This window comes from Cyanistes caeruleus, chromosome 10, assembly GCF_971803275.1.
Source record: "Cyanistes caeruleus chromosome 10, bCyaCae1.hap1.1, whole genome shotgun sequence".
In the NCBI taxonomy this organism is placed as follows: domain Eukaryota; kingdom Metazoa; phylum Chordata; class Aves; order Passeriformes; family Paridae; genus Cyanistes; species Cyanistes caeruleus.
Window position 1 is genome coordinate 4,423,375 of NC_141710.1, and position 10,347 is coordinate 4,433,721.

General features: G+C 52.1%; 1 long non-coding RNA gene across 1 annotated transcript; it reads right to left on the minus strand.

The window, feature by feature from the left end:
- Nucleotides 1-5,342: 5,342 nt before the first annotated feature.
- LOC147651202 (uncharacterized) lies at nucleotides 5,343-8,756 on the minus strand. The gene is made up of 3 exons (XR_015274367.1): nucleotides 8,457-8,756; nucleotides 8,053-8,236; nucleotides 5,343-7,922 (listed from the first exon to the last, which is right to left on the minus strand). It is a non-coding gene; the product is annotated as an uncharacterized LOC147651202 (long non-coding RNA).
- Between the last annotated feature and the right edge of the window lie 1,591 nt (nucleotides 8,757-10,347).

Genomic DNA, 10,347 nt, shown 5'->3' on the forward strand with positions numbered 1-10,347 from the left:
CTGTGACACTCACTTTGTCATAACAACCTTTTCATGTAGCAGCTGTTCTGGCCACTGACTCCAGCTTGTCCCCACAGATTTGTCTCCATACAGCAAAACATGGCAGGGAAGGTGCCTGGTGAGTCTGAGCCTGGCCTGGCAGCAGGGAAACACAGCCCTGCTCTGATGCCCCGTGAAAGGGGTTGGGAACCCCCACAAGGGGAGGCAAAAAGCTCTGGTGGCTCAAAAGGGAATCAGGACCCTCTGTGTCTGCCTCTGGTGAGCACCTCTGGGGGCTGGATGTCACTACCCCGCCGGAATTGTTTAGATTGGAAAAGCTCTCTAAGACCAGCTGTTCCCCCAGCGCTGCCAAGTTCAGCTCTAGCCCATGTCTCCAAGTGCCACATTCACACCTCTGTTAAATCCCTGCAGGAATGGGGCTGTGGTCTTAGCAGCCCCTTCCAATACCTGACCATCCCTTCTGGGAAGGAATTTTCCCAATATCCAACATGAACAACTCGAGGCTGTTCCCTCTCTTGCTGTCCCTGTTCCCTGGGAGCAGAGCCTGACCCTCACCTGGCTGTCCCCTCCTGTCAGGGAGTTGTGCAGAGCCAGAAGGTCCCACCTGAGCCTCCTTTTCTCCAGGCTGAGCCCCTTTCCCAGCTCCCTCAGCCCCTCCTGGTGCTCCAGACTCTCCATGGATGCAGGTCCTCGGTGGGAGCTGACCACACACCCCACTCAGATGTGTTTGGCAGCACAGGAGCTGTTCCTCCAGGCACCAGTGTCCTCCCCAGCTCTGGCCACCCCCAGCCAGCCCCTGCTGGGTCTCAGACATGGAGAGGTGCCCCAGCAGGGCCGATTTGCTGGAGGGCAGGGAGAAGTGATGCTGGTAAACCACACTGCCGTTGTATTTCTCAATGTGCAGCTCTTGCAATAGGTAAGGCAAGAAAACAGCTGGTTCATGCCCAGCCATGAGCCATGGACTGCACTGGGACTCCTCAGGGGCAGCACACCACATCCTGGAAGAGCTCCCAGTGAACCTTTTTCCAGAGCAGGGAGCATGGCCCAGGAGCATGGCAGCTTAAATAGCCACAGAAACACAGTAAAAGCAGAATTTAAAGCCCAGTAATCTCTGACCATCGGGGAGCACTGCTGACAGCTCCCAAGCTCTTATCCTGCTGGAAGAGAAACTCCAGCCCTTGGACACACATTCATCTCCAGCTTTCTTACACCAACACTGCTTTTAAATCCTGGGCTTCAGATTGTGCAACAGATTCTGTGTTAACAGAATGAGCTGCACGTGAGAAAATGGGGGTCTCTTGCCTCTTTTTGAGGATTCTCTACTGCATTTCTTGGCAAGGAGCAGCTCATCCTGAAGACAAGTGCACAGCAGGGAAATGATTTAGGGTGGTGCTGACAAGGGGAGGAGAGTTGGGTTTCACATTCTTCTCCTCCTGTTTGGTCAGGGCGGTAGGGTTGATGTTAAAGTGCCTGGCAGGAGAGATCCCACATCGTCAGGGTTTGGTTCTTTTTGCAGAGTTCCCGGGCTGTGCTTCGTCCTCAGCCCTTGAAATGAGCTCCTCCTCCAGCGGTCACACTCCCCTGGCCAAGGAATCAGCAGGAAGGAGAATTCCTCTGCCACTGGTGAGAGGGAATCAGCCACTTCAGTCAGCAAGGCTCTCCAGCAGCTCACCCTCTGAGCCAGCCCTTTCCCCCATCCAGAACAAGCCACCATGGTGGAATGGTTTGTCTCCATATGAAACGTGCCCACCTTGCACCTTTCCAATGGCCAGAGCAAACTTTCAGTGGTGCAGCGGTGCAGGAATTGAGACAAGTCTCTCTCTGGGGTGCTCACCTTACTCACAGAGCATCAGAACCCTCAGAAGCCACTTTCCTTCTGCTGGGGAGGTGATTGGGTCAAACAGCTTCAACATGACCACGAGTAAAGAGAAGACTCTTTTCCCACATCCCCCTCCTCAATTCCTCCCGCTGAGTGCTGGGCTGATGCTTTCCTGGGCTGAGCACAAGGCTCACTCTGCTTCACCACCCACCCCCAGCCTGGCAGGGACTGAAGCACCTCACTTTTGCTCCATGGTATCTCCAACCTGCCCTGCTCAATTATTTGTTTCCAACTGGGCTTTAAAAGCACAGAAATCATGGAAAGGTTTGGGTTGGAAGGACCTTAAAACTCATCCTTTTCCACCTCCTGCCAGGGGCAGGGACACCTTCCACTATTCCCAGGTTGCTCCAAGCCCCATCCAGCCTGGACTTGGACACTTCCAGGGATCCAGGGGCAGCCACAGCTTCTCTGAACATTAAACTTGGAAATGATTTTCTTTAGCTGTTCTGCTGCCTCTAGAAGACCTCAGAGTGCTCTGACAGCCACCACTGAATGGAAGCTGATTTGCTGGGGAAGCAAACGCGAAGCCTGTGGGCTCCCAGGGGGTCTCAGAATTCCAAGTACAAACATTGTGCTGGGAATGTGGATTCAGAACCCCCTTTGTGTTACCAGAGCCAGTCCCTGGGGTGCAGAGCAGCACACCAACCCCACCCCTGGAGCCCCCATTTATTCTCCAGGGCTGGTGGTGTGGCACAGGAAGGGGAACAAGGACCAGGGTGGCATCAGTGGCTCCTGCCAGTGCCTGTGGTTGGGAGTTTCAGAGCTGGGTTTGATCTGCCAGCACTGCGGATTTGGAGCAGGAATACTTCTCAGGGGAAGCACACAGCCTGAGGAACAGGCTTGGCTGGCTCACAGCCTGTCCTGGGCAGGTGATTCACTAGCACCCCCAGGGGAGGGGACACTGCTGTCCCCTCGGTGGAGAGACCCACAGGGGATTTGCTTTTGGGACAAGCAACAGAGCCCCAGAGCAGGAGGTGACAGTGCCTGTTCTCCATCTGAGGCCACTGCCAGCCCTGCAGGGCAGCCAGAGCTACACCCAGGATTAGGAGTGAAGTCAAGGTGGGATGGAGGGCAGGGAGCTCCTCCGGGAGCTGACGGCAGAGCTGCGTGTCAGGGTTAAACCTTCTTTCCCATAATGCTGACTAATAAATATGTCAAGCAACTCCATTCCAATTCCAAACCCAGGCAATCAAACCTCTTGCAGAGCAGCAGCAGAAGCAAGCTGCATTCTAGAGGAATAAATGGGAAGGCAGGTTTTTCCCAGGCTGTCACTGCAGGGTGCCTGTGGAGCCTGGAAACTGGGAGGCCCCGATTTTGGGAGGCTGAGACTTTAGGAAGAGCAGAGAGGAAAGCAGGAGCTCCTCCACTTTTAAGAGCTGACAGGGGAATGGAGGAAATGCTTTTAAATGAGCCCTGGTGGTGCTTTGTGTCTCTCAAAACAGCCACTTTCTTTTCCTCTGCCTTTTCTGTTTCAAGTCTCTCTTTATGCTGAGAACATTTGAGTTTCATCTTCAGGTAAGTCAATGCCATGGTACACCAGAGGCTCTCCAGTTAAATATGAGATGGCCTGAGGGGTGGATTATGTTGGTGGGAGAACCAGCTCTCCATTCTCACTGACACCTTTCCCACCTCTCCTTTCTCCCCAAGAGCATTTGGAGATGCCAGCCCCAAGGTCTCACGAGTGGGGGGCCTTTAGCTCAGGACATTCCAGAGGAGAAACTCTTCTGGCTGATTAGAAGAGGAGGTGGCAGATTGGAATTAAGATTATTTATTCCACGTCCTGCCCATCTGTGTTGTGCCATACCCAGGGGCAGCTGGAAGGACGGACGATGACGCGCATCCCTCGGTGGAATGCGGGTGCTGTGAATGCCAGGGGTCACCCAGCACCCAGAGGAGCCTCCCAGCCCTCACACCCTCCTGGAGCTCTCTGAGCACAGTATTTCAAACAGCCAGATGTTTGTAGCCAAGCCAGAGCGCCAGCCTTCACTGCAGGACGTGTTCTGCACACCAGAACAAAGAGAGAGTCTTTGCCTCGGAGGATTTGCAATCTAAAGCATCAGTATCCTGTAGGAAAAGCAATTAAAGGAGGCAGACAAGGATCTGACAGAGCCATTCAAAGGAGGATTGCATTTCCTTGAAATTGCTTCAAGTGATCACGATGAGACAATCTAAATTACTTCTGCCCACTGCCAATAAACTGCACAGTTAGTAAATATTTCAGGAACGGTGCCCCTAAGCGAGGATTCTGCTGCCTGAAAAGATGGAGTCAAATATTTATGTAAAATTCCCTAATCTCCACAGCTCCAGGGACTTACACCCTGGAGAGACAGACTTTTCCAGGCTCTCCTCTGCCTCAGAATGGGGTGCAGGGCAAAGCTGGTGCATCCAGCAGCACCAAAACCTGCTGTAGCTTGCAGGAACGTCCTAAATCCCTGCAGGCCTGTGGAGCTGCGAGGGGTGAGGTGTGGGACTGCGTCAGACCCTGAGCAGCTCGAGGAAGGTCTGGCAAAGGGCTCATCCCAGCCCAGGGAAGAAGGTGGTGACATCTCAGCATCACCTGTCCCAGCAGCAGCTCCCAGCAGCACTGGCCATCCCAGGAAAAATGCAGAGCTCAGGTGTCAGCCTCCTGCTTCCCTTGGGAAGGCCTGGCAGGTGGCATTTGGGATGTGTCACCGTGTGACACCCTCTAATTGACAGAGGGTGAGGAGTCTCTGCTCTCTGACACCCCGGGGACCTGACTGACATGAGCACAGTGACACTCCAGGGAGTGCCAGGAGGGGTGGGATATGGTCTCTGTGGCTTTGGACATGGGACACCCAAATCCAGCCCACGCCGGTCACATCCCACTGGGAACTTTCACTTCCTCCAAGAGCTGATCCTTGTTGGGTGTCTCATGGAGCCACAGAATGGTCTGGGTTGGGAGGGACCTTAAAGCCCATCCAGTTCCACCCCTGCCATGGGCAGGGACACCTCCCACTACACCAGGTCCGTCCAACCTGGCCTTGCAGGGATGGGGTGGCCACAGCTTCTATGACCCTTAAATTTGGAAATTGTTTTCTCTAGCTGTTTTGCCTCCTTTAAAAGACCTCAGAGCGCTTTGGCACTACTGAATGGAAATTAAACTTAAAAAAGCAAAATATCCAAAAGCTTTAATGGCTCTTACCCCATTACATGACAGGAGCTGGTCCAAGCACTGTGCAAAGATCTGAGCTCTGATCTGATTCCCTCTGAAACCATTCTGAGGACAGTAAAACCACAAACTTTGGATGCTTTTAGGCTTCCCTCAGGAAAAGAAAGGTTAAATTCAATAAAAAGAGGATAAGTGAGAGTGAATTCAGCATATCTCATTCTTAGTATCTCTGGCTCTGACTGCACTCACACTGCTGTAAGTCCTGAAGCTCTGGGCATTGTTAAATATGGAATGAGAGTTATGTGTTTGCAAGGAAAATGTTTCAGTCTCCACTAATAGGCAGCAAAATATTTTTATTATACTATATATTGACTTATTTAACAATGATGGCAACAGCAGTGCCAACAAAGTTGTGTAATCACCTCCCTTTTTTTTTTTTTTTTCCCCATTTTGTTTTTCAACTGCTCAGAAGTTTCATAAAAACTCCTTGTTTGGTTTGAAGTCTTGCAGATCTCGGTGATGCTGTGGGGTACACACAGCCGTATGGTTTGGCTGTTACCGAGGAAGGGTCCAGCCCCTCCATAAGCCAGCCTGGATTTCACCAGCAAACTCCTCAGCAAACTCCTCAGCTGGGAATCAGGTTTGACAGACCCATTTCTGAATGCTCCAAGCAGTTAGATCTCTTCATTCCTCCTCCGAGGTTTTCCTAGGAGACAACACTGCTACAAGCTCTCTACGTGCCCACACAAAAAACACTTCTGGAGGGTGTTTTTTCCCATGGGGTTCCCTCCAGCTCTGAGATTTAGCAGCTCAAACCCCAAAATCCAGGTGGAGGCTTTGCCATACCTTGGCACTGGCAGCTCTGGCTCCATCCTGGCTGTCATCCCCAGAGGAGAACGCAGGAGCTGCCCAGGGCAGGACGGAAAACTGCAATGTCCATCGGACAAAAAGTGTTGGAAACTCCCTGTTTGGAGAAGCTGCAATCAAAATAGCCAATAGGTTTTGGATCACAAGAGCCTCTCCAAACTCTGAGTGTGGGCAGGGAAGAACTGATTTTGAGCTGCTATCAGCATGGGCCATTGCAAGTGAAATTTGTTTTCCTTGGAACAGGCAAGTCCAACTGGAACAATGGCTGGAATCAACATTTTGCAAGGGAAGATTTTGTGTCACCTTGAAAGGCTGCAACACCTTGAAATATTTTCCAGTGGAAATGACATTTATTTTCTGCTGATACACACAGGAGTCGTCCCATCACAGTTTCCGTCCTTCTCTGGCCCTTCCCACTTCAGCAGGAGGGATCCATGGAGCCGCATGCAAGAGCAGTGCAGAGCCACCCAGCCATCACATCCAGGGGGATGGAGAGCCATGCAAGCCCTCACCATGGGCACAGCTCATGGAAACACCTATTTTAATGTGGGAAACAGGGGGCAAGACATCCAGTGGGACGTGTTTTGGACTGAGGAGCCATTGAGACCTTGGGGGAAGGCCAACAAATCAGGAGAAAAGCAGTACTGAAATGTGACACATCACAGAAGAGGTCAACAGGAAACCTGGGGATGGTTTTTAAAGCTCTTGGTTTCTACCTGACAGGAGGGAGGAGGAGGAGGAAGAGGAGGAGGAGGCCTCTTTGCATCTCCTCCATGGACTGGGTGGGAGCAAGTCCCTGAGGACCCATGCCCAGAGCACTGGAGGAGCACTGGAGAGAAGCCAAAGTCCCTGTCAGTTTTCCATAAAGAAATCGAAGGAAAACAGGTAACAACTGAGAAATCTGAGCCCTGCTTTGTTGCAGTCTCAGGTTTCTCGTACCTGGAGAACTCAAGGAACTTCCAACCCTCCCCATCTCCAACCCAGACAAAAACTCTGTTCTTGGAAAGCTTCATCAGCAGAAGAAAGTTGCAGTCTCAGGTTGGCTGCAGCGTTACCCTTTCACAATTTCAAAGCATTTCCTTTAGATCATGGCTTTTTTAGCACGAGGTGATTAGTTCACATTCCTAAACAATCATTTCTGAGCAAAATAATCTGCCACTGTTTCCTTTCAAAAGTGGGCTGAGAAGTCTGAAACATCTTCCTCCCCTCATGCCCCACACACACTCTAAATGACTGTGAAAAGCTCTGGGTTTGAAACAGAGGTTCCTTCCTCTTTTTGACACAAATGGAAAAAAATCAGAGTATTCCAGTCAAACATGTTGGAAAGAGGATCCTTTGTTTCCTCTTCTCCTTTAGGAGACAGGACAAGGGGGAACAGCTTGGAACAGAGAGAGGGCAGGGCTAGATGAGATACTGGGGAGAAATTCTTCCCTGTGTGGGTGGTGAGGCCCTGGCACAGAGAAGCTGTGGCTGCCCCTGGATCCCTGGCAGTGTCCAAGGCCAGACTGGATGGGGCTTGGAGCAACCTGGGACAGTGGAATGTGTCCCTGGCAAGGGCAGGGAGTGGGATTGGATGGGCTTTAATGTCCCTTCCAACCCAAACCATGCTGTGATTCCATGACCCTTCAGGAACATCCTGATGGAGATGATGCTTCAGCTCCCAGACACCCCACACCTCTTGTCCCTGAGTGTGCTGGGGATGGGCAGGTGGAAGGAGCGATTCAGCAGCACATCCTTGGGCCAAGTCCAGCCCACACAGTCCCTGCCTGGGGGTATCAGCCCTGCGGTGTCAGCAGGGGAGCCTGAGTGCTCCTGGCTGCTCCGAGCACAGCAAGCACCTGAGTGGCACAAGAAGGGAGTGGGCTTGGAGCAAGGAGCAGGTGTGGTGAGGAGCTGCCAGCTCCCATGACACACATTTTACCTTCACACTCCACCTGAGTCACTTCAAAGCCACCCTGCCAGGTGACTGAGAGAGTGGCTGACTGACTGACTGACTGACTGACTGACTGACTTTCTCAGCCTCTGCCACGGCTGCTCAGCCTCACCCTGAAAAATGAGGCAGATGTTTATTTTTACAGGGAAATCAGTAAACTGTTCTGACAGCCATGATGGAGCCCTCCCACCCAGAAGAACTCCTCTGACCAACCATCTGCCTGATGGGCTTGACTTGACTTACCTTTGAAATGACCTGTTTTGAATCAGGAACGTTGTGTTCCTCTGTACCTGACAGCTGACTGTCAGATGAAGGACCTGTCATGAGGGTTGAATTCCAGAGCACAAGGCATGGCTGAGATCCCACCAGCTGGATCCATACTGGCTGGCTGCACAGAGACACCACTCAGCTCTCTTTGACATGCCAGCTATAAGGGAGATACATTCCAGTGTGAAAAGTATGTGGTCAGTGGTGGTCCCCTGAAGCTCTCCCAAAATCAATCATTTCAAGAGTGAGCTGCCAGCTCATGGAGCAAGCTGCCTGTTTTCCCTTGGAAGTGGCATTTTGAAGTTTCCCCACACCCTGAGCAAAAGGAGAGGGACAGGAATTGCTGTTCTTTAGAGAAGAAACTCCCCTGAGCTGTTCACCTGAAGGGAGGACCACGCACCGCTGCCCTAGGGGTGGGATGGTAGAGGCCACTGGGGGAGTTTGGTCGGCATTTGGAGTTGCACAGTCATTCTTCAGCTCCCTCCCTTCTTCAGATCTCCTCGGGAGCTGGAGTTAAGGAGAATTGGCTTCACCTGGCAGGGGTAGGCACCATCTAGCCAGAACAATGGGAAGCTGCACGGACACCACCATGCTTTTTGGGGCCAGTTGAGGTCTCCACCAACAGCCTGAAGGGTGATTTCAGTGGGGGCTGCCCAACCATCCCATCCCAAGCACTGCCACCAAAGTCCTCACCCCATTCAGCCCAAACTCCAGCATCTGTGATGATGTCCCCAGGGACATCACAAACCCCACACCCCAGTGCTCCCCTCAGCACCATGAAGGGAAAAGCTCTGACTCACACCCAAAGACATGTTATCTACACAAGTTCAATAATTTCAGCAAGGGGTCATTTCCTCAATGCCTGTTCCTGTTCTTTGACCTCTGGCTTTGCTTTTCCTTCTTTTGCAAGATCACCCCTCAGCCCAGGTCACACCAGTGAGAAATGTCAACCCACTTCTGGGAACCGCTCCCTGAAACGTGCCCACCTCTGTTATCTCTGTGTTGACACGCTGCTGAAGGAGCCTCCTGACTGGAAACACTCAACTGGGAAGAGAAATGGGACATCCCATCCCGCTCCTGCCTCCTCCCTGCACCTTTTGGGAATGGCTGTAGGAAACACAGCTCTGGCAGTCAGGACACTCGGTGGTGACACTGGGCTGTCCCGGCCCAAGGTCTTATCACCAAGCACCAAACATCAGACAACAGCTTTCCTCATCTGACTTTTTTATTCCAAATTTAAAACACAATGAGCCTGGGAAGCCAAAAATAGTGGTTTAAATTTAGGTAGAATAGACTGAGAGGCACCGTCGACGCTTCTCCTTCCAGCGACGGCAGTCTGCAGCCAGAAGGAAGCAAACAAAACAAGGGGAGAAGCCAGGGCAGCTGTAGGATGCAGTTGTTGAGGAGACAGCCAAGGAAAGATGATAGCATGATGTTTGTCCCGTGGAGACTCTCTGGACAATGCCTGACTCATCGTTTGTTGCCTGCTCCCCTGCTCGAGCGAGCGAGGCAGAGGATGGAACATAACTGGAATAGGTGGAGCACAGCACAATTCCTCTCTCGCATGACTCAGGCTGTACCTCCTCCCATCCCCAGAGGCCCTGGCATTTGGGGTCTTCCAGGGATCCAAGCTGCCCTCTCTGTGGGCTCCTGGTGCTGGAGGCACCTGCAGACTCAGCTCCTTTTCCAGCCCCATTGCTCTCAGATGAGCAATGTCAACTCAAACCCAGCTGGGGCACAAACAGAGCAGCAGCAGAGGGATGGGAAGATGCCATGAGGAATTAAGGCTCAGACAGTTCCCCTCTGCTGCCACAAACAGCTGTGCAGATCTTGCCTGGTCTGTCCATGCATCAGGAAGAGGGTTCCTAACTCACCCAAATTAAGGAAAATAAACTCCTGCAGAGGTTGCTGGTGCTGGCACTGTCAGCAGCTGCTGCTGCCCCTCCAAAATGCTGGGGAAGACCCAAGGACAGGCACATCAACCTGTCCTGTCAGCCAGGAAAACTGCCAGAAGAGATGCCAAGGATATGATGCAAACCAGGGGCTAAGTGGAACCTAGTGGGGAAGATCACAGCCTGGTGTGGACAGAATCCATCAGATTGGTGGGTACAGGCAGCAGGTCTCTGGCACTTGGATGCAGTTGGTGCCATCCAGATGGACAAAGTTTCTGGGTTTTCACGGAGCAGTGCTGTACCGTGGCCTAGAGACAGATCCTTGGGAAGATAACTATCGATGTAAGACACGGGGCATCCTCCTCACAGGTCATGGGCA